Source organism: Salmo salar, chromosome ssa21 (genome assembly GCF_905237065.1).
Source record: "Salmo salar chromosome ssa21, Ssal_v3.1, whole genome shotgun sequence".
NCBI classification, from domain to species: Eukaryota; Metazoa; Chordata; class Actinopteri; order Salmoniformes; family Salmonidae; genus Salmo; species Salmo salar.
The window spans coordinates 31,684,663-31,704,271 of record NC_059462.1 but is presented as its reverse complement, the minus strand read 5'-3'; positions in this window follow the sequence as shown (position 1 = coordinate 31,704,271).

Below are 19,609 nucleotides of genomic sequence, written 5' to 3'. Positions count from 1 at the left end.
GTTGGTAATGAGACCATTTTCCCAGAGCGGGCGCCACTCAGGGGGAACTAATCTCAGAGTGGTGTGAAGTGCAGGGCGCAGGGGGGGCAGAGAGAGGCGTCGAGCAGGGAAATGACAGGGAGGATCTGAAGAGGAAGGTTTCTTTACAGATCTCACAGTGAGAGGATGGGACCAAATGACTGCACATTGATCTATATAGACGCAGGTTGACGTTTATTGTCACATATCTTGTCCTGGAGGCAGAACTGAGCGATTTCCCCTTAGATATGCCAGCTGCAAAGTAAAAATGGCTTTTTGGTCTTAATTTAAGGTTAGGTTTAAAATCAGATTTTATGCCTTTGCGGCTGTGCTAGCTAGGGACCCCTCTGCAGAGCTGCCTTGAGAACAAGATTCATGGGGAAAAACTCTAACCTGCTAAATAGACACTGTCCATCCAGATGATTTGGAGATCTGACTACGGTATTAGTGCTCCTCTCAAAGGCTAGATAAGGGTTTGTCAATATGAATGATTTACTAAATGCGGAGGCTGTTGGTTTTCCTGAAATGCAGTATAATATGACTGGAAAAGATGAAAACACACTGATACTGTACTCATGCACACAGGCACTCACGCACACACACACACACACACACACACACACACACACACACACACACACACACACACACACACACACACACACACACACACACACACTGCAGTCGATATGCGGACAAAAAACATCAGAGCACTGTTAGCTAAATATTGCAGAACATTAAAAGCTTATTTTCACACAGCACTCCATCAATAGACATTTTAGCAAATGACTGTAATTTATCGGCTTTACTAATGCTCAGCAATAATTCTCCTGTCTGCCAGTAATTAATAGGAGCTTTTAATCATCCAAATTTCCTTTACTACATTCAGACTACGTTCGTCTTCTGTCCAGGAGTTGGTTTGTCAAGTCATCTATTGACCACAATGCATAACGTCGTTGATAGGTTTGATTATTAAAGACCAATTAATAGAAAAATGACAAATTGCAAATTATTAAACGATGTCTCAAAGGATCATGACATGATCAATGGTACTGCTCTATAATCTATGCCTCTGCATACTCTATAACCTCTGCGTACTCACAGACTTGACTGACATACACACATACACTAGGAATGAAGTCATTTTATTTTCAAGAATTAACGGGAGAGCATTAAGATATCTCATCATTTATGACTACCACAAAACACAAAATAATTTATTGTATCACTCTCAACAGAATGAAATACAATGTAGGCCTACACTACAACTCAGGTTTAATACAGGTGACCGGTGTCCCAGGACTTCACGATTAAGCTTCTTCTGTTTCCCCAGAAGAATAATGACTGGTCCCATGAAAAATATGATGCAAAGATATACACAATATGCCTGTGCGAATAGCAGAACGAACTGGACATATGAACTCTCTGGCCTCATTCATACATTAGACCAGTTATCACAATACTGGCAGCTTACTAGCTGACTAAACTCCACTCCATGGTGAAGAAGGTTTCTGATGAACTCCACCAACGGAGTGGAGCAGAGACCAGGCTTTGTGGAATTCAGTTGCGGCTATATCTATTCGCCCAAGGTCAGTGTTTCACAAAATGTAATTTATGAAATGTAACATTTACTTGGAGCTATCTCTGCAAACAGCACTGCTGGGTGATTTGATAAGTCATAGTCACTCCAATAATATAATAATACTCTTAGCAAAGGTGTTTATCTTTCATTTACAATCTGTAGAAACTATGAGAATAGAATGGTTCAGAACTAGAGTTAGGGGAAAATAATAACGAAGGAAAATATATATAAAATCTACCCCCCCATAATAATGCTTCTGTTGTACCTATCCTTGTCCTCTGTAGTTGAGCGCCTTGCTTTGTTTGATGAACTCCAGACTTTTTCAATAAATGTTAATCAAATACAACCATCGACTGTTTCCTTGTTGAGATTCAATTGCATTTGCGCTGACTTGCCGTCTTGGAGCAAAAGCAATGAGCACACAGTTGGTGGTTGTATTTGATTACCGTTTATTAAAAAAGCATGGATTTCAGCAAACAAAGACGCTCAACTACAGAGGACGGACAAGCATAGGTACATGGTGGACGTTTCATAATTCATTTTTTTGTAAGTATTGACCTTGGGCGAATTGATGTAGCCGGAGCATAATTGGCGGAGTTTATCAGAAACTTCCTTCACCATGGATTGGAGTTTATTCAGCTAGCAGCCAACCATATTTAGCATATTCAATGTAAATTGACCAATAGAAAACATTTACTTTCATGATATATATATAAATTCCATTGTTGACTATAATGTGTAGGTTACACTCGACCACTCGACACAATTTCTGAAGGCAATCTCCATCTCACATTCACAAATCTCCAAACTAGCTTTGTGGCATTGGAAGAGGCTCAAAATAAAAACTCCAGCTAGCGCTATACTCATTGTTAACAACATGGTTGGTAATGTGTCCAGAAAGCCGCTAGAGGAAATAGACATTTGCAACATTGATCCAACATTGATCCATTCATGATGTTACAATAACAAAAGCGAGTGCACGGGATTAACTAGTCAGATTTGTGAGGATTTGATCAACTGCGGCGCTATCCATGGTGATGGATCTCCTCTACAAGGTCTATTTGCCTCTCTATTTGTTTCCTGTGACTAAGTCACCCCTTGAAGTGGGCAATCATAAAGTAAAATGAGCCACAACCTTCTGAAATTCCCCTGATTGCCAGGTGCAAGTGGAGAGAAAAGGGCCAACCAAGGTAAGCTAAAATGAATACAATTTTTACTAGGATGTAGGCTAATAACATAATATTTTAGGCCTACATTTTACCTTTATTTAACTAGGCAAGTCAGTTAAGAACAAATTCTTATTTTCAATGACAGCCTAGGAACAGTGGGTTAACTGCCTTGTTCAGGGGCAGAACGATAGATTTTGTACCTTGTCAGCTCAGGGATTTGAACTTGCAACCTTTTGGTTACTAGTCCAACACTCTAACCACAAGGCTACGCTGCTGCCCTTAAACTAGGCTCCGTCAACAAAATAGTGTGGTGACTTTGACAGAACTTTGCGCTGATTAAATTGTGACAAGATTCCTGTCCAGATTTCTCCATTTACATTAGTATAATCATGTGAGATGTTTTTAGCTGGCATTATACGCTATTAAATAATACTTCCGGTTTGAACGGGAATACCGGGAATTACAGGGGTGGTTCAAATTTCTTCGGGAAGGAAAATTGGTAGATTTGTGGGAAAATATGAAACCCTAATGACAAAAAAAGAGGAGGAGAGAGACCGTGCTCTACTTTCAAGTTAATTATGTCTCTTGCAGGCCATTGTAGGAGGCAGGGGTCCATCTGGGTGTGACAGCACTGACACTTAGCAAGCGGACACTCAGGCGCTCCAGTGTATTTTAGAAAACTAATTTCCTGCTTAACAAAAGGTTACGATTTACATTTGGAAATGTGCTTTTGATGGAGCATTGATCAATCCTGCCGACAAACAGGAAGCGGAGAGAATAGGGAGGTAGATGGCTCCTAATACAAGCATGGGCAGTAGGCCTATATCACAGCAATGAGATCAGGAGAAATAGACAGACTGATGACCAAATTGTATTGACAACCAAATTGTATTCATACAACCAGTTAAAGAGACATACAGTATGTGTGACGGTTATAGGCAAGACAAGGTTATTCAGTAGGTCTATGTACCCACACACACACACACACACACACACACACATGGAAACACACACACAGACAGGTGTGTGTTGCCCTGTAGGTGAGTGAAGGACACAGTACCCTGATGTGAACCCAACTCAGCTCAGCGTTGATGAGAAAAGCTGCTCTGGTGAGGAAGCCGTCCCAAATGATCCAGCACACGAGCAGGTGTGAACGAGACAATTAAGAGTTTTAATGAGGAGAAGGTGAGGATGGAGGGAGGAGAGTGGAAAGGGGAGCACGGAGTGAGGAGACAGGAGCTGCATACCTGAGATCCCTAATGATATAGATCTAAAGAGCTTCTCTAGTGAATCTGACTCCAGCTCAGCTATGCTCTGTCTCTCACTAGTGTCTTATTTAGGAAGTCAATCACACGGCAAACATTGTTGAAAGTTGAAACAGTTAGGTACCAGGTCTGTTCGGTCAACACTACAATGTCAGATTCATAAAAACGTATATTCTGACAAAGCTCTATGAAAACATCCCTCTGTCTGGGTCAGTTGATTGTATAATCAAGGTCAACCCTCTCTCTCTCTCTCTCTCTCTCTCTCTCTCTCTCTCTCTCTCAACTTTTGTGTTGTATTTTCATTTTTGACCATGTCTACAGAGTGGGCCTAGTCCCGAAGCCAGAGGGATAATTAGATTGGGGAAAGCTGAGAAGAAATCTCCCCTCTCCCTAAAAACACACCCAGCATTCCAGATTATGCAAATCGGCTCCTCATGGTTCCTTTGAATGTAGACAGAATGGGAGAGTTTACTGTCACCGGGAGGCCTGTAGCACCTGGAGGTGAGCAAGAGCTACTGAGATAATCATACAGAGAGTTAATCTAGAGGGCAGAATGGATGAGGAACCTATTGAACTACCAGTGTGATGTCCATTTAATTACATTACAATTACTCCATTCTGTATCTGAACTTTTGATGTATCCAAATCTGTAGACTTCAGAGTACTCAGTATGCTTTTTTAGTTAGCAACTCAGCCACACATCCAACTGAACCTAACCACATGAAGACCGTCTCCAACATTCTCACCATTAAGAATACTCTACTTTACCAAAGGATTAAGGATTCATTTGGAATTATTAAATTATTAACTCCTTTTTCTGTCTCAATTTTCATTACCTCGGTCTCCTAGTGTTAGAACCCACACACAGCTATTAAATCTAACAGTTCCAATGTCCTCCCTCTCTCTCTCTCTCTCTCTCTCTCTCTCTCTCTCTCTCTCTCTCTCTCTCTCTCTCTCTCTCTCTCTAACACTCTCTCCATCCTCTCCTACTCATATCTTCTCCTCATTCTCACTCTCATCTCTCCCTCATTTCCTCACAATGTGCAGAGACTGTTAAATGAAATCTCTTCCGAGCGTCACTGTACTTCTCTGTGAATGGTCCCACTGCTAAATGTTGTTTATCACGCTCAAGTGCTGGGGATAATGTGGGGTCCAGTCTTAAAATTTAACACAATTATTCCACAGTGGTGGCAAATTGCTGTAGTTAAAACGCTTGCTTAAATTACCAGTGGCAATTTGTATGTTGGAAATGCTCCAGTCTCATCGGTTCATTGTTATCTTGTTGTTAGTCAGCTGCATTTACACAGGCAGCCCAATTCTGATCTTTTTTCAATTCATTGGGCTTTTGACTAATTATATCAGATCTTTTCACATCAGATTTTTTTCAGAACTGATCTGATTGCTCAAAAGACCATTAGTGAGATACATGATCGCCAACACTTCTGAGAACAGTCCTGATTGTTGTATGCTGTGTCCCGATGTGCACTTGACTTATAGAATCACAGAGTGTCAAGCGTATGAGGATGAAACTACAAAACCACAGAAAGAAACACAGATCACACTGGTACTATGAAATGACCCATAGAATAATAGCAGTTTAACTATGCATGAATTCCAAAGAATACAGGAGAGAGATTATCTCACCATGAAATTATTATTATTACTGTATGCTTGACAAATAGGAGAGGATTAATAGAGATGCATACAACAGATATATACAGTACCAGTCAAAAGTTTGGACACACCTAGTCATTCCAGAGTTTTTCTTTATTTTTACTATTCTCTACATTGTAGAAAAATAGTGAAAACATAAAAAGTATGAAATAACAAATATGGAATCACATAGTCCATATTATGGCAAGAACAGCTCAAATAAGCAAAGAGAAATGACAGTCCATCATTACTTTAAGACATGAAGGTCAGTCAATTCGGAAAAATGTCAAGAACTTTGAAAGTTTCTTCAAGTGCAGCCGCAAGAACCATCAAGCACTATGATGAAACTGGCTCTCATGAGGACCGCCACAGGAAAGGAAGACCCAGATTTACCTCTGCTGCAGAGGATAAGTTCATTAGAGTTACCAACCCAGTAAATGCTTCACAGAGTTCAAGTGACAGATACATCTCAACATCAACTGTTCAGAGGAGACTGTGTGAATCAGACCTTCATGGTTGAATTGCTGCAAGAAAAACACTACTAAAGGACACCAATAACAAGAAGAGAATTTCTTGGGCCAAGAAACACGAGAAAGGTGGTCTGATGAGTCCAAATTTGAGATTTTTGGTTCTAACTGCTGTATCTTTGTGAGACACAGAGTAAGTGAACGGATGATCTCCGCATGTGTGGTTCCCACTGTGAAGCATGGAGGAGGAGGTTTGATGGTGTGGGGGTGCATTGCTGGTGACACTGTCAGGGATTTGTTTAGAATTCAAGGCACACTAAACCAGCATAGCTACAACAGCATTCTGCAGCGATACGCAATCCCATCTGGTTTGCGCTTAGTGGGACTATCATTTGTTTTTCAACAGCACAATGACTCAACACACCTCCAGGTTGTGTAAGCAAAAGCAGCCAACAAGTGCTCAGCATATGTGGGTACTCCTTCAAGACTGTTGGAAAAGCATTCCAGGTGAAGTTGGTTGAGAGAATTCCAAGAGCGAACAAAGCTGTCATCTTTGCTAATTTGAGCTGTTCTTGCCATAATTTGGTATTTTACCAAATAGGGCTATCTTCTGTATACCACCCCTACCTTGTCACAACACAACTGATTGGCTTAAGGAGGAAAGAAAATCCACAAATTAACTTTTAACAAGGCACACCTGTTAATTGAAATGCACTCCAGGTGATTAACTCATGAAGCTGGTTGAGAGAATGCCAAGAGTGTGCAAAGCTGTCATCAAAGATGGCTACTATGAAGAATCTCAAATATAAAATAAACTCAGCAAAAAAAGAAACGTCCTGTCACTGTCAACTGCGTTTATTTTCAGCAAACTTAACATGTGTATATATTTGTATGAATATAACAAGATTCAACAACTGAGACATACACTGAACAAGTTCCACAGACATGTGAATAACAGAAATTGAATAATGTGTCCCTGAACAAAGGGGGGGTCAAAATAAAAAGTAACAGTCAGTATCTGGTGTGGCCACCAGCTGCATTAAGTACTGCAGTGCATCTCCTCCTCATGGACTGCACCGGATTTGCCAGTTCTTGCTGTGAGATGTTACCCCACTCTTCCACCAAGGCACCTGCAAGTTCCCAAACATTTCTGGGGGAAATGGCCCTAGCCCTCACCCTCCGATCGAACAGGTCCCAGACGTGCTCAATGGGATTGAGATCCTGGCTCTTTGCTGGCCGTGGCAGAACACTGACATTCCTGTCTTGCAGGAAATCACGCACAGAACGAGCAGTATGGCTGGTGGCATTGTCATGCTGGAGGGTCATGTCAGGATGAGCCTGCAGGAAGGGTACCACATGAGGGAGGAGGATGTCTTCCCTGTAACGCACAGCATTGAGATTACATTTACATTTTAGTCATTTAGCAGACGCTCTTATCCAGAGCGCCTTACAGTAGTGAATGCATACATTTCATACATTTTTCCTCCGTACTGGTCCCCCGCGGGAATCAAACCCACAACCCTGGCATTGCAAACACCATGCTCTACCAACTGAGTCACACGGGACCAGATTGACTGCAATGACAACAAGCTCAGTCCGATGATGCTGTGACACACCGTCTCAGACCATGAGGGACCCTCCACCTCCAAATCGATCCCGCTCCAGAGCACAGGCCTCAGTGTAACGCTCATTTTGATGATAAATGCGAATCCGACCATCACCCCTGGTGAAACAAAACCGTGACTCATCAGTGAAGAACACTTTTTGCCAGTCCTGTCTGGTCCAGCGACGGTGGGTTTGTGCCCATAGGTGACGTTGTTGCCGGTGATGTCTGGTGAGGACCTGCCTTACAACAGGCCTACAATCCCTCAGTCCAGCCTCTCTCAGCCTATTGCGGACAGTCTGAGCACTGATGGAGGGATTGTGCGTTCCTGGTGTAACTCAGGCTGTTGTTGTTGCCATCCTGTACCTATCCCGCAGGTGTGATGTTCGGATGTACCAATCCTGTGCAGGTGTTGTTACACCTGGTCTGCCACTACGAGGACGATCAGCTGTCCGTCCTGTCTCCATGTAGGGCTGTCTTAGGCTTCTCACAGTAGGGACATTGCAATTTATTTCCCTGACCACATCTGCAGTCCTCATGCCTCCTTGCAGCATGCCTAAGGCACGTTCACGCAGATGAGCAGGGACCCTGGGCATCTTTCTTTTGGTCTTTTTCAGAGTCAGTAGAAAGGCCTCTTCAGTGTCCTAAGTTTTCATAACTGTGACCTTAATTGCCTACCGTCTGTAAGCTGTTAGTGTCTTAACGACCGTTCCACAGGTGCATGTTCATTAATTGTTTATGGTTCATTGAACAAGCATGGGAAACAGTGTTTTAAACCTTTACAATGAAGATCTGTGAAGTTATTTGGATTTTTACAAATGATCTTTGACAGACAGGGTCTTGAAAAAGGGATGTTTCTTTTTTTGCTGAGTTCATATTTTCATCTGTTTAAAACTTTTTGGGTTATTACATGATTCCATATATGTTATTTCATGGTTTTGATGTCTTCACTATTATTCTACAATTTTGAAAATAGTAAAAATAAAGAAAAACCCTTGAATGAGTAGGTGTGTCCAAACTTTTGAGGTGCTTCCGGGTGCTGATTTGCAAACTTGAGTCAACTTTATTGATAACATGGGTCCCAATATGCCTGGCAAAAACCAAACACTGCATGGTTGAAGATCTGATAACATTCAGTATTATGCACAAATAGAGAAAATCTGAAAGGGGGAAAAAAATGTTTTGCTGCACTGTATACATATAATAGTCTGCTCACAGCTTAATACAGTCATGTACTTTGCCTTTAATTTAATTACTAAACGACAGTGAGTATGTCTCATAGAGGATACAGCGGAGAAACCTGTAATGATGAAACATGATGTTGAAATTTCAGTTATGGGAGTAACTATATATATAGCTATATACAGTTATATATATAACTATATATAGTTTTGGCAAGTCGGTTAGGACAGTTTTGGCAAGTCGGTTAGGTCATCTACTTTGTGCATGACACAAATAATTTTTCCAACAATTCTTTACAGACAGATTATTTCACTTAGAATTCACTGTATCACAATTCCAGTGGGTCAGAAGTTTACATACACTAAGTTAACTGTGCCTTTAAACAGCTTGGAAAATTCCAGAAAATTATGTCATGGCTTTAGAAGCTAGGCTAATTGACATAATTTGAGTCAATTGGAGGTGTACCTGTGGAGAAGGGGGGTGGCAGCATCATGTTGTGGGGGTGCTTTGCTGCAGGACGGATTGGTGCACTTCACAAAATAAATGGCATCATGAGGACGGAAAATTATGTGGATATAATGAAGCAACATCTCAAGACATCAGTCAGGAAGTTAAAGCTTGGTCGCAAATGGGTCTTCCCAATGAACAATGACCCCAAGCATACTTCAAAAATTGTGGCAAAATGGCTTAAGGACAACAAAGTCAAGGTATTGGAGTGGCCATCACAAAGCCCTGACCTCACTCCTATAGAAAAGAAGGTCAGAACTGAAAAAGTGTGTGTGAGCAAGGAGGCCTACAAACCTGACTCAGTTACACCAGCTCTGTCAGGAGGAATGGGCCAAAATTCACCCAACTTATTGTGGGAAGCTTGTGGAAGGCTACCCAAAACGTTTGACCCAAGTTAAACAATTTAAAGGCAATTATTCTGACATTTCACATTCTTAAAATAAAGTGGTGATCCTGACTGACCTAAGACAGGGAATTCTTATTCTGATTAAATGTCAGGAATTGTGAAAATCTGAGTTTAAATGTATTCGGCTAAGGTGTATGTAGACTTCCGACTTCAACTGTGTATATGTATATATACACTGCTCAAAAAAATAAAGGGAACACTAAAATAACACATCCTAGATCTGAATGAATGAAATAATCTTATTAAATACTTTTTTCTTTACATAGTTGAATGTGCTGACAACAAAATCACACAAAAATAATCAATGGAAATCCAATTTATCAACCCATGGAGTTCTGGATTTGGAGCCACACTCAAAATTAAAGTGGAAACCCACACTACAGGCTGATCCAACTTTGATGTAATGTCCTTAAAACAAGTCAAAATGAGGCTCAGTAGTATGTGTGGCCTCCACGTGCCTGTATGACCTCCCTACAATGCCTGGGCATGCTCCTGATGAGGTGGCGGATGGTCTCCTGAGGGATCTCCTCCCAGACCTCGACTAAAGCATCCGCCAACTCCTGGACAGTCTGTGGTGCAACGTGGCGTTGGTGGATGGAGCGAGACATGATGTCCCAGATGTGCTCAATTGGATTCAGGTCTGGGGAATGGGCGGGCCAGTCCATAGCATCAATGCCTTCCTCTTGCAGGAACTGCTGACACACTCCAGCCACATGAGGTCTAGCATTGTCTTGCATTAGGAGGAACCCAGGGCCAACCGCACAAGCATATGGTCTCACAAGGGGTCTGAGGATCTCATCTCGCTAACTAATGGCAGTCAGGCTACCTCTGGCAAGCAAATGGAGGGCTGTGCGGCCCCCCAAAGAAATGCCACCCCACACCATGACTGACCCACCGCCAAACCGGTCATGCTGGAGGATGTTGCAGGCAGCAGAACGTTCTCCACGGCGTCTCCAGACTCTGTCACGTCTGTCACATGTGCTCAGTGTGAACCTGCTTTCATCTGTGAAGAGCACAGGGCGCCAGTGGCGAATTTGCCAATCTTGGTGTTCTCTGGCAAATGCCAAATGTCCTGCACGGTGTTGGGCTGTAAGCACAACCCCCACCTGTGGACGTCGGGCCCTCATACCAACCTCATGGAGTCTGTTTCTGACCGTTTGAGCAGACACATGCACATTTGTGGCCTGCTGGAGGTCATTTTGCAGGGCTCTGGCAGTGCTCCTCCTGCTCCTCCTTGCACAAAGGCGGAGGTAGCGGTCCTGCTGCTGGGTTGTTGCCCTCCTACGGCCTCCTCCCCGTCTCCTGATGTACTGGTCTGTCTCCTGGTAGCGTCCCCATGCTCTGGACACTACGCTGACAGACACAGCAAACCTTCTTGCCACAGCTCGCATTGATGTGCCATCCTGGATGAGCTGCACTACCTGAGCCACTTGTGCGGGTTGTAGACTCCGTCTCATGCTACCACTAGAGTGAAAGCACCGCCAGCATTCAAAAGTGACCAAAACATCAGCAAGGAAGCATAGGAACTGAGAAGTGGTCTGTGGTCACCACCTGCAGAACCACTTCTTTATTGGGGGTGTCTTGCTAATTGCCTATAATTTCCACCTGTTGTCTATTCCATTTGCACAACAGCATGTGAAATTTATTGTCAATCAGTGTTGCTTCCTAAGTGGACAGAGAGAGAGAGAGAGAGAGAGAGAGAGAGAGAGAGAGAGAGAGAGAGAGAGAGAGAGAGAGAGAGAGAGTTATTAATCTGAGTGTCTGCACCTACCCACACTTCTCTACCCACGCTCCTCTGGGGCGGAAAACCAGGGTTATCAAAGCTGCTATTCCAGATTAAATACCACACCTGTCTATACACAGAGATGAAGGGGAAAAAGTAACAGGAAAATAAGTGAAGAGGGGGAAAGAGAGGGGGGGAGAAAATGGAGGGAGAAAGAGAGAAAGAGAAAGACTTGCAGCAAAGATGTCAAAAGGTAGGTGGGAAGAAATCCTGTCGCCTGTCGTAAATTTATTTGTGAAATAGAGTAACATGGAGCTGAGTCCTGCTAATCTGGAGGGAAGAACACCTTGTCTGAAATAAAGTATATTATAACTCCCATAACTGAAGCTTCAACATCATGTTCCATCATTACAGGTTTCTCCTCTGTATCCTCTGAGACATACTCACTGTCATTTAGTAATTAAACTAAAGGTAAAGTACATGACTGTATTAAGCTGTGAGCAGACTATTATACTTACACTGTATTAGGTATGAGGACAGACTAATGGGTAATGTCCTTTGGAATGAGAAGAATTAATGAAATATGTTTAAAATATCCACATGGATGTACTGTATCGATGCCAAAACGTTTTGATGCATTGTGAAGGCCAATTCAAACTGTTCCAGTTGACAGTGTAATCTTCGTGTGTGTGTGTGTGTGTGTGTGTGTGTGTGTGTGTGTGTGTGTGTGTGTGTGTGTGTGTGTGTGTGTGTGTGTGTGTGTGTGTGTGTGCATAATCAATCGAATGAAGAGTCAGCAAAGCTGTCCGGTGGATCAGAGATGTCTTTGAATGGCTCATAAAAACAACAGCAGCCAGCCAGATGTGAAATGCTGCTTATGCTAATGAAAACAAGAGCTGCTGCTGCTAGCTGCCAAAAACATAAGGTGTTGAGAACGCACCCTCTACAGAACCATCTATTAGGGGGAGGAAGTTGGAATTTTCTTATACTGCTACTGACTCTGTCTCACTCTCTCTCCTGTCTGGATAAGTAGTATAGAGTAGGACAGAGTGGTCCAATCACAGTGACTCTTTGCATGTCAGTGATAGCATTGTGTGACTTCAAATCAAATTGTATTTGTCACGTAAACAACAGGTGTAGACTAACAGTGAAACGCTTACTTACGGGCCCTTCCCAACAATGCAGAGAGAAAAATATAGAAAAATAATAACACAAGGAATAAATACACAATGAGTAAGGATAACTTGGCTATATACACGGGGTACCAGTAACAAGTCGATGTGCAGGGGTATGAGGAAGATACATACATATAGGTAGAGGTAAAGATCATAAACAGTAGCAACAGCGTATGTGATGTTGGTGGTGGGCAGTTGCAAGCTGTCTGCTTTAGTTTTCGAGATGATCGATCTCCGTCAAGGGAGGAGCTGGTTTTTACATATTGTGTATATTTATTTATTCTGAACACATTTACTTTTATATTCGCTAGCTCAATAGGCAAATGCCGCCAAGTACTACACTGTAAACCAATCAGAACTTGTTTACTATCCATGTTACTATCTCTGATAATCACATCTGCCAATCAGGTTATCCATATATAAGGTAGTAGACAGCTGGTGACATCTCGAGAGAGATCTGCATCCGACAAACTGCTATCTGGTAAAGTCTTTTTTATTTATTTTTTATTCAACTATTTAGTTATAAAACGTGATACCGTCAATGGCAGCTGTAAAATGAATCCCAACTTAGAACACAGCAACCTTTTTGGGTTTTGACTTACACTGTCTAGTGCACTGCATTTTAGAGGTGAAGAACACCAACTACAGATACACATGCTTGTTTGACAAAAATTCAACGTAGAATCAGTTTAACAGGTGTCAAACTGATTGTTTTACTATTGTAACATGCAGTGGGAAGAATTCTATTGCCCCTGTCAGGAGCCCAGGCTTTTGCCATAAATGGTAGAATTCTCATCTGTGGACCACACAAGCTTTAGATTGTATCTGCTGAGGCACTTATCTCTCTCTACATTGGTCAGCTACATTGTTGACCAGGGTGGGATCCTTTCTATATGCCTATGGGGCCTGGGCACACAAATGCTCGTAGAGAGAAGGGGGAATACTGAAGCATGAATTGATGACAGTTCCACAGTCTCCATCAAAGGCCCAGGCTTTTGACATAGATGGTTAAAGCTCTCATTTTTGGAATGAAACATTGTACGATTGTGCCCTCCACGGCAGTTGATATACATTGATTGGCAGGTTACACTATATTTAGATGCTTAAAGAAATACTGACTGAGACACCTTTGCAACTTGTCTCCGTACTCAATAAATGGTGAAACTAGTTTGAATGTATATGCATGACATGTATATTATGGAAAACGTCTCCCACTCAGTTAGCAGAATAATGAACGGTTTGGCAAGATTTTGGCACCGTCAACTTTTAGAAGGTTAGTAGGAAAAATAAGAATTTAAACTAAATATACTCACATTCACTGAACATTTAGTATTTGAAACTCATTCAATTCCCAACTGCTTTTTATATAATCCTACAGGTATCATTCTCCATACCTTACTGTATATTCCAATGCATCCAACATTATGTATGCCCACCATGGTATTGGGCAGCTGCTATTTGATAACTTTTCTGGTTTAGAAATCAAATTCTTATTGCAGAGCAGACTGCACAACAATGTTTTAGAGAAGATTGTACTGCAAGGTATGCTACATGTGTAAGCTATGCCACATGTATGTTCAAATATGCATTTTAGCATACATGACACACACACGCACACACACACTTGAAATTAGACATAATCATGCCAAAACATAATTAAACATTTGTATTCACTGACAGAGATAAAAAAAGAAACATTTCTTCTCAGGGGGGGGGATCAGCTTTAATATTGCGGATAGATTGTTGCAAACATCACTCCTGTGTTCCAATGGCACGTTGTGTTAGCTAATCCAAGTTTATCATTTTAAAAGGCTAATTGACCATTAGAAAACCCTTTTGCAGTTATGTTAGCACAGCTGAAAACTGTTGTCCTGATTAAAGAAGCAATAAAACTGGCCTTCTTTAAACTAAATCAACTGAAACTTTATTTACCACGTGCGCCGAATACAAGTGTAGACTTTACCGTGAAATGCTTACTTACAAGCCCTTAACCAACAGTGCAGTTCAAGAAGAAGAAAATGTTTACCAAGTGGGCTAAAATAAAAAGTTATAATAAAAAGTAACACAATAAGAATAAGAATAACGAGGTTATATACAGGGGGCACCAGCACCGAGTCAGTGTGCAGGGGTACATGCTAGTTTAGGTCATCTGTACATCTAGGTGGGGGCAATTATTGTGATTCAACCTATATTGTCCCTAACATCTTTTACTCCCTCACAACAGTTATGGGACACACACACACACACACACACACACACACACACACACACACACACACACACACACACACACACACACACACACACACACACACACACACACACACACTCAACCCCTTTCCCCCACAACATCCATAGACTCTCAGCAGTTGCATCATCCCAGAGCCCAACTCAAGAAAGGTCTTGATTTACGAATGCATATACAGTTGCAACTGTATGAGAAGGCCTGCAAAACTGAACAAAAAATGGGCAGAAATGGGGAGATTTGATTAACCATTGTTACGTCCTAGATGATGGAGGACAGATATACCCCCTTCCCCTGAAACACCCACACATGGTCACCCATAGTGACCATATTCACAAGCATCTCCGTGTAGTCAGGCCTTTGATTTTGTGCCACCAGGGCCACAATAATATGCCACCTCTCTGAATGTCCAAGTGTGACCCCCTCCCCATGGGTTACAGCAGCTAGTGTTGCCAGCACCTCCACTGCCTGGGTGGGGGCACCCCACCGGAATCCCCACCGGCTAGGTACAAGGTTGTCAAGGTTGTCATTAGCAGCTTTGAGAATTGACTTGTATATTCTGCTCTCCCATCAGGGGGCTTTGGCTTTGCAGGACCAACCCTGCCAAGCAGGCTCAGAATCTTGAGGGGGCGGTGCTGCTCTAGAAGGTCTCTGACTGCATTTTGGCTGCATACAGACCACTTACAGCAGGCCCATAAAACAGATAGGGACTTCTCCTTAGTATCTGGGTCATTCAGGTGGGTGTCTAGGGTATAGGGTTGTGGACCGTTCCATCAATATAGGATCATAAATAAATAAATTAGATGTATCATTTATTTGAAAAATGTAGTTCCCCATGATAGGACAATAAATAAATTAGATGAATAATTTATTTTAAAATGCTGTTCCACCATGCTAGGACAATAAATAAATAAGATGTAGAATTCATTATAAAATGTATATCCCTCATCTGCACAAAATTGACAGAGAGAATTCACTGACAGAGAGATAGCTAATGAAACACAATTGTACCGTCATACACACTAAATTATCTCCTCCCTCGATGGGGATCGATCACCTTCACATTTTTCAGCTTCGGCCCACCACCTAATGAGTCTAAAGAGTTTATGCAAAAAGGGTCAATGCAGATAGTCCAGGTAGCTCTTTGGTTAACTATTTAAAATTCGTATGGCTTGGGGGTAGAAGCTGTTCAGGGTGCAGATGGAGAAGAGAGACCTGTCTATGACTTGGGTAGCTGGAGTCTTTACAGAAAGAGATGCTCCACTTAACTGTCTGACATTGTTCCTCTTGCTCCTGAATGCCAACGGAGGATTTATTCATTTATAATATATTTATAAGCTTGTCTCTCGGACAAATGATTGATCTATAATTAACGAGGTCTGGGTTTGACCTATTGACCCTGGTCACTGGGAGGGAGGGGGTTCTGCAGGTCTTTACGATGAGCCATATTATAGACTCAGGGGGCTAGCCACTGGAACATGCAGTGACATGCTTAGGGGTGTGTGTGTGTGTGTGTGTGTGTGTGTGTGTGTGTGTGTGTGTGTGTGTGTGTGTGTGTGTGTGTGTGTGTGTGTGTGTGTGTCAGTGTGAGTGTCAGTGTGTGTGTGTGTGTGTGTGTGTGTGTGTGTGTGTGTGTGTGTGTGTGTGTGTGTGTGTGTGTGTGTGTGTGTGTGTGTGTGTGTGTGTGTGTGTGTGTGTGTGTGTGTGTGTGTGTGTGTGTGTGTGTGTGTGTGTGTGTGTGTGTGTGTGTGTCAGTGTGAGTGTAGTGTGAGTGTAGTGTGTGTGTGTGTGTGTGTCAGTGTGTGTGTCAGTGTGAGTGTCAGTGTGTGTGTGTGTCAGTGTGTGTGTCAGTGTGAGTGTCAGTGTGTGTGTCAGTGTGAGTGTCAGTGTGTGTGTCAGTGTGTGTGTCAGTGTGTGTGTCAGTGTGTGTGTCAGTGTGTGTGTCAGTGTGAGTGTCAGTGTGAGTGTCAGTGTGAGTGTCAGTGTGTGTGTCAGTGTGTGTGTCAGTGTGTGTGTCAGTGTGTGTCAGTGTGTGTGTCAGTGTGTGTGTCAGTGTGTGTGTCAGTGTGAGTGTCAGTGTGTGTGTCAGTGTGAGTGTCAGTGTGTGTGTCAGTGTGAGTGTCAGTGTGTGTGTCAGTGTGAGTGTCAGTGTGTGTGTCAGTGTGAGTGTCAGTGTGTGGTTGCAGATTTATTAGGGTTTAAATGGTTTTGCAATAGCAGTCAGATGGAGATGTTTTCTTATTGTTTACACAGATGCAGTGATGCAGAAACTGTTCATCAGAGAGCTGGAAAGGCCTGCGCTGAAACAAGCACAACTCCCCCCGACACAGAGGTCATACAACAACTACTGATCTGACCCACACAGAAGACAAGAAAATAACAGTCACCTGTGTTCATCCACATCCCATTGGACATTACAGTAACAGTACATGGAAATGTATTGTAATGCAATGAGAATACAATGCTAATGAAACATCTATGTGCAGTATATACAGTAGCATTCAATCTAACGGACCATTCAGGAAATACTACATTAACAAAATAACAAGCAGCTGTTTTTGGAAGTTGTGCTCCTCTCCACTTCCCTTGTTGCATGGATGATGTAGCCCCAGGACATTGGATCATTAGGGAAGAAATTGTCAGGAAAGATATATATTGTCTTTAGAAGGAGCAATTTATTAATGTGTGGTCTCCTGGCCAAGCGCTCCCCCTCACTAAATGGTAATGCCACTGCCTGCCCTTGTGCTGGAGCCTGAATGATGCATGGACAGATCTGAGGCGGAGGTACGGAGGTGTGGAGGTAAGAACACTTTTCCACCTAACTGCCTCCCGAGGTGCGAGTAGATCTAAAGGCCCTCCGCCCAGCACCGCGTGAAACGGACTGGAAACAAGGCTTCATATTCAGCCATTTATGATGTAGAAGAGAAGGGAAGAGTGGAGGGGAGGAGAAGAGAGGAGGAGGGGAGAAGAGTGGAGAGACCTTGGGATGGGAATGAAGGGCATCATCCAAGACAAACTCTGAGAAACAGACAGACAGACAGACAAAGGTAACAGGAGCAAGTGGAAACACTTCCATCTTCAGGCTGATACCGCTCGCAATGTCTTTCTTTGTTTCTCTCTCTTTCTTTTGCTTTGTTTATATGTTTCTCCTGCACCCCATTTCTCTCTCTGTCTCTCTTTCACTCTCACTTTCCCTGTCGCTCTCTTTCTCTCGCTCTCTATCTCTCAGGTGATTGTTAGTATAGAAGTAATAGGTATTATAGCTCCTATGGGAAATACAGTATTATGACTGTTCTCATCACACTCTAGCTCAGAGAAAACGAAGAGAGAATAATACTGCTATTCTTCAGGAGTGAAAGAGTATTGACCTGTTAAGGACAGCAAAGGGAGTTTCCCCACTGGGCAAAAACTAGTGGAATCAACCTTGGTTCCACGTCATTTTAACAAAAAACTGTGATGACGTTGAATCAACGTGGAAAACGGATTCGATTTGCAAAAAGTCATCAACGTAAGGGAATTGAGTCTTGTTTTCACAAAACTTTTAACCTAAATTCAATGTCATGGTGACATTTTTATTTTTTTTGATTTCATATTGAATTCACGTTTGTTGACAACTCAAATGTAAATCAAGAATAGATGTTCAACTGACGTCTGTGCCCAGTGGGTCCCTGCATGCTCAGCAGAGATACACAAAGACAGGATACTCGTCTCCAGTTCACACAAGAAACCTCACGGGGCCTCAACAAAGAGCAGTTTCACAGTCCAGCAGCCCCATCTGCAGGCTAAGCACAACACAATGAATATTCACAACGTTCTGCTGGACTTCACAACACATTCAAGAGAGAAACGGAGGGAGAAGAAAGCACAACCACAGAAATATCTTGAAAAACCTACTCAATAAAATGCTAGACACACATGATCTAATCTCATATGCATGTAACTGTATGTGTTCCTGTAAATAATCGGATCATCAACAGGTCGTTTGTTTATTTCTACCAGTGACACATCAACCCCTTTCCCAGGCTAGATTATCTGGCCTATACGTATTTCTGAGTGGTCAGAGCAATGTGCCTGCCTGCCTGGCTGTCCTCTAAGGAAATCCATCCTGTTGCTACTGGAGGAACAGGATGAGGGCACAGGCTTTTTTCCATCTCAATTAGGGGCCTGACGGCACCATTTAGACCAGGGGGATGAAGGACGGCCGGGCATTAGCCACTACAGCCACCCCCGACTGTCACACACACACCAGAGGAAGCACACACACACACACACACACACACACACACACACACACACACACACACACACACACACACACACACACACACACACACACACACACACACACACACACACACACACACACACACACACACACACACACACAGAGCCCTCCCGCCTATCTATCCCATCCCCAGCTCTTGTCACAGCCAGAGTCATTCCCATACTATAGATCTGAGGGGCAATGCCACTTACTTGCACAATGGAAATTACTACAACATGCACTGGAAACCAGCTTGCAGAGGCAATGTCACATCTCCCACTTTTAATAGCTGATTCAGTGATGTATTGTGGTGAGGCTGTAATGTTTTGATGTGGATGTAGGTAGATGGG